Consider the following 6,000-nt stretch of genomic DNA (forward strand, 5'->3'; position numbering starts at 1 on the left):
ATGTGTCCTTCTTATTGGTTGGAACATCTTCTGGATATATGCCCAGGAGAGAAATTGCATGATCGTCTAGTAGTACTATGTCGAATTTTCTGAGGAACCGCCAGACTGATTTCCAGAGTTGTACAAGCTTGCAAACCCAACAATGGAGGAGTGTTCCTCTTTCTCCACATCCTTGCCAGCATCTGCTGTTACCTGAATTTTTGATCTTAGCCATTCTGACTGGTGGGAGGTAGAATCTCAGGGTGGATTCATTTCTGTGTCTTCTATTCTATTCCATTGATCTACCTGTCTGTTGCTGTACCAGTACCATGCTGTTTTTATCACAATTGTTCTGTGGTACAGCTTGAGGTCAGCCATGGTGATTCCCCTAGAGGTTCTTTTATTATTGAAAATAGTTTTTGCTATCCTAGTTTTTTGTTTTTGTTTTTTTTTCTGTTTTTTGTTTTTGTTTATGTCATTCCAGATGAATTTGCAAATTGCCTTTTCTAACTCAGTCAAGAATTGAGTTAGAATTTTGATGGGTATTACATTGAATATGTAGATTTTGTTCGGCAAATAGACATTTTTACTATATTAACCCTGCCAATCCATGAGTATAGGAGATCATTTTATCTTCTGAGTTCTTCAATTTCTTTCTTCAGAGACTTGAAGTTCTTGTCATACAGACTTTTCACTTCCTTAGTTACAGTCACATCAACGTATTTTATATTTTTTGACTGTTGTGAAGTGTGTTGTATCCCTAATTTCTTTCTCATCCTCTTTATTCTTTGTGTAGGGAAAGGCCACTGACATGTTTCAGTTAATTGTATATTTAGCTACTGCACTGAAGTTGTGTATCAGGTTTAGGATTTATCTGGTGTAATTTTTGGGGTCACTGATACATGCTATCATATCTTCTGGAAATATTGATATTTTGCCATCTTCCCAATTTGTATTTATTTGTTCTCCTTTTGTTGTTGATTTGTTCTCGCTAGGACTTCAAGTACTATATTAAATAAGTAGGGAGAAAGTGGGCAACCTTGTTTAGTCCCTGATTTTAGTAGGATTGCTTCAAGTTTCTCACCATTTAGTTTGATGTTGGCTACTGGTTTGCTGTCTCTTGCTTTTATTATGTTAAGTATGGGCCTTGAATTCCAGATCTTTCCTCAACTTTTACTATAAATGGTGTAGTATTTTGTCAAATGCTTTCTCAGCATCTAATGAGATGATCATGTGGTTTTTGTCTTTGAGTTTTTTTCTCTAGTAGATTAAGTTGGTGGATTTCTGTATACTTAACTATCCTCTCATCGCAGGGATGAAGACTACTACTTGATCATGATGTATTCTTGGGTTCAGTTTGCAAGAATTTTATTGAGTATTTTTACATTGATATTCATAAGGGAAATTGGTCTGAAGTTTTCTTTCTTCATTGGGTCTTTGTATGGTTAGAGTATAATTGTAATTCCGGCTTCATAGAACAAATTGAATAGTGTTCCTTCTCTTTTGATTTTGCATAATATTTTGAATAGTATTGGTATTAGGTCTTCTTGAAGATCTCATAGAATTTTATACTAAACTCATCAGATCCTGGGCTTTTTTTGTTGTTGTTGTTTGGGAGACTATTGATGACTGCTTCTATCTCTTTAGGGGTTATGGGAGTATTTCCATGGTTTATTTGATCCTGGTTTTAATTTGGTACCTGATATCTGTCTAGATAATTGTACAAGTCATCCAGATTTTCCAGTTTTGTTGAGTATAGGCTTTTGTAGTAGAATCTGATGATTTTTTTGGATTTCCTAAATTTCTTTTGATATGTCTCCCTTTTCATTTCTGGTTTTGATAATTTGGATACTGTCCCTGTGCCCTGTAGTTAGTCTAGCAAAGGGTTTGTCTATCATGTTGATTTTCTCAAACAACCAGCTCCTGGTTTGGTTGATTCTTTTTATAGTTCTTTTTGTTCTTCTTGGTTGATTTCAGTCCTGAGTTTGATTGTTTCCTGCCTTCTATTCCTCTTGGGAGAATTTGCTTCCTTTGGTTCTAGAACTTTTAGTTGTTCTGTCAAGCTGCTCCTGTATCCACTATCCAGTTTCTTTTTAGAGGCATTCAAAGCTATGAGTTCTCCTCTTAGGACTGCTTTCATTGTTTCCCATAAGTTTGGGTATGTTGTAGGTTCATTTTCATTAAACTCTAAAATGTCTTTAATTTCTTTCTTTATTTCTTACTTGACAGAGTTATCATAGAGTAGATTGTTGTTCACCTTCCACGTGTATGTGAGTTTTCTATTATTTATATTTTTATTGAAGATCAGCCTTAGTCTGTGGTGATCTGATAGGATGCATGAGATTATTTCAATATTTTTATATCTATTGATGCATGTTTTGTTATTGATTATATGGTCAATTTTGGAGAAGGCATCATGAGGTGCTGAGAAGAAGGGATATCCTTTTGGTTTAGGATACAATATTCTATAGACATCAACTAAATCCATTTGTTTCATAATTTCTGTTACTTTTATTGTGTGTCTGTTTAGGTTTTGTTTCCAAAATCTGCCCATTAATGAGAGAGGGTTGTTGAAGTCTTCCACTATTATAGTGTGCAGTGCAATGTGTGTTTTGAGCTTTACTAAAATATCTTTTATGAATGTGGATGCCTTTGCATTTGGAGCATAGAAGTTTAAAATTGAGATTTCATCTTGGTAGATTTTATCTTTTATGAGTATGATTCCCACCACCTTGTCTTTTTTGATAACTTTGGGTTGGAAGTCAATATTATTCCATATTAGAATGGCTACTCCATCTTGTTTCTTGGGACCATTTGCTTAGAAAATTATTTTCCAGCCTTTTACTCTGAATTACTGTCTGTCTTTTTCCCTGAGGTGGGTTTACTGCAAGCAGCAAAATGTTGGGTCCTGTTTTTGTAGCCAGTCTATTAGTCTATGTCTTTTATTGGGGAAGAGAGTCTATTGATGCTAAGAGAAATTAAAGAAAAGTAATTGTTGCTTCCTGTTATTATTGTTGTTAAAGTTGCGATTTTGTTCTTGCTGCTGTCTTCTTTTAGGTTTGTTGAAGGATTACTTTCTTGCTTTTTCTAGGATGTAGTTTCCATCTTTGTGTTGGTGTTTTCCCATTAATATCCTTTGAAGGACTAGATTTGTGGAAAGATATTGTGTGAAATTGTTTTTGTCATGGAATACTTGGGTTAATCCATCTATGGTAATTGATTGTTTTGCTGGGTACAGTAGCCTAGGCTAAAATTTGTGTTCTCTTATGTCTGTATAACATCTGTCCATGATCTTCTGGCTCTCACAGTCTCTGGTGAGAAGTCTGGAGTAATTCTAATAGTTCTGCCTGTATATGTTACTCGAGCTTTTCCCCTTACTGCTTTTGATATTCTTTCTTTATTTAGTGCATTTGTTGTTCTGATTATTATGTGTCAGGAGGAATTTCTTTTCTGGTCTAGTCTATTTGGAGTTGTGTATGCTTCTTGTATGGTCATGGCCATCTCTTTCTTAAGGTATGGGAAGTTTTCTTATATATTTTTTGATGATATTTCCTGTACCTTTATGTTGAAATTCTTCATTCTCATCTACACCTATGTGGTCTGTGAATTTTTTCATGAGCATTCAGAACTTCTGGGCTAATGTCTACTCATCAATGAGTGCATATCATGTGTTTTGTGATTGGGTTACCTCCCTCAAGATGTTATCCTCCAGAGACATCCATTTGCCTAAGAATTTAATAAATTAATTTTTAATAGTTGAGTAGTATTCTATTGTATAAATATACCACATTTTCTTTATCCACTCCTCTGTTGAAGGACATCTGGGTTCTTTCCAGTTTCTGGCTATTATAAATAAGACAGCTATGAACATAGTGGAGCATGTGACCTTATTACAAATTGGAACATCTTCTGGGTTCATGCCTAGGAGTGGTATAGCTGGGTCCTTAGGTAGTACTGTGTCCAATTTTCTGAGGAACCACCAAAATGATTCCCAGAATGGTTGTACCAGCTTGCAGCCCCACCAGCAATGGAAGAGTATTCCTCTTTCTCCACATCCTTGCCAGCATCTGCTGTCATCTGAGTTTTTGATCTTAGCCATTCTGAATGGTGTGAGGTGGAATATCAGGGTTGTTTTGATTTCCATTTCCTTGATGACTAAGGATGTTGAACATTTCTTTAGGTGCTTCTCAGCCACTAGATATTCCCTAGTTGAGAATTCTTTGTTTAGCTCTGTACCCCATTTTTAATAGGGTCATTTTTTCTCTGGCATCTAACTTTTTGAGTTCTTTGTATATACTGGATTTTAGGTTTCTATTTGATGTAGGATTGTTAAAATTTTTTTCCCATTCTGTTGGTTTCCATTTTTTCTTATTGACAGTGTCCTTTGCCTTACAGAAGCTTTGCAATTTTATGAGGTCCCATTTGTTAACTCTTGTTGTTCAGGAAATTTTCCCCTGTGCCCATGTGCCCAAGTCTCTTCCCCACTTACTTTTCTATTAGTTTCAATGTATCTGGTTTTATGAGGAGGTTCTTGATCCATTTGGAATTGAGCTTTGTACGAGGAGGCAAGAATGGATCAATTTGCATTTTTCTACAAGCTAACTTCTACTTGAAACAGCACCATCTGTTGAAAATTCTGTCTTTTTTCTACTGGATTATTTTTAGCTCCCTCGTCAAAGAACACGTGAACATATGTGTGTTGACTCATTTCTAGTTCTTCAATCCCATTCCACTGGTCTACATGCCTGTCTCTGTACCAATACCATGCAGTTTTTTTTTTTTTAATTACAATTGCTCTGTAATACAACTTGAGGTCAGGGAATGTGGTTCCACCAGAAGTTCTTTTATTGTTGAGAATAGTTTTCACTATCCTAGGTTTTTTGTTATTCCCAATGAATTTTCAAATTGTTGTTTCTTTTGAGATAACCCCCATTCTAGTTCTTCAGGACCCGCGTGACGACCAAGCTGTACATCTATTACCTTTAAGCTGAGAGGCCTAGATCCAGCCTGTGTATTTTGTTAGTTACTTAGAAGCAGAATAGTTAATATAGTTTGTTGTTCAGGAGCTTTGGCTTTATTCTTGCATTATTTGTTTATCTCTCTCATGGAACTATACACTTAGCATGTGCACACTACACATTCAACTCCCAAAGTGAATTCCATCAAATCTCCAAACTCACAAGTTATCAATGAGTAGTCCACTGATTCCTATGTCTTTCTGTGGTGCTTTTTAACAATTGGAAAAGATTGACAATCCATTTGTAATCTCTATCAATCATGGTCTAATCTCTCAGTAAGCAAAATGCATGAGTGGTATTTGGATACTCAGTCTTTATCCCCTACTATCTTTTTATCTTCTATTTTTATTTTATACCAACCCCAATTCCCCTTCTAGCTTTTGCACCAGTCACAATGTATTATAATGCAATCCTCCTAAGACCAATGATACTCAGGCTTTAATGTCTCCAGGAACACACTATTTTAACTGTTTGGTCTTTTATTACCTTATCTGCCTAAAAATTAATAATCATTATTTCATATCAATTGGTTCTATTTATACACACACTGTGCATATATGTTATGTGATTATTATTATTAAAAAAGGCATAATTTTTATATTTTCAAAGGACTCTGTTGGATAAAGGTGAAGATTAGATTCCCCCAGAAATGATCATGTAAGACACAGTAGAAATATACTGAGACTTCAATGTCTCCAGCTGTGCCAACCAAGTTCTCTTTCACACATAGTCTGTCTTTCTATGTTTCCATAATATTTTCATATTCTTTTTTCATTGGTCCTTTTTTTCCTTTGTTCTGAGATCCAGTGAAGTCAGAAAAATGTTATTTTTCATCTTTATTTAAAGAGCATATTATTACCATTATCATTGTTTTATTTACATCTCAAATACTGTCCTGCTCCTGCACCCCCTTGCACAGTTCTTCACCTTATTCCCTCTCACTTTGCCTCTGAGATGGGTATCACCATAGGCATCCCCCTTCCCTGGGTCTGCAACTCTTTAC

This window comes from Mus musculus, chromosome X (assembly GCF_000001635.26).
Source record: "Mus musculus strain C57BL/6J chromosome X, GRCm38.p6 C57BL/6J".
Taxonomy (NCBI): domain Eukaryota; kingdom Metazoa; phylum Chordata; class Mammalia; order Rodentia; family Muridae; genus Mus; species Mus musculus.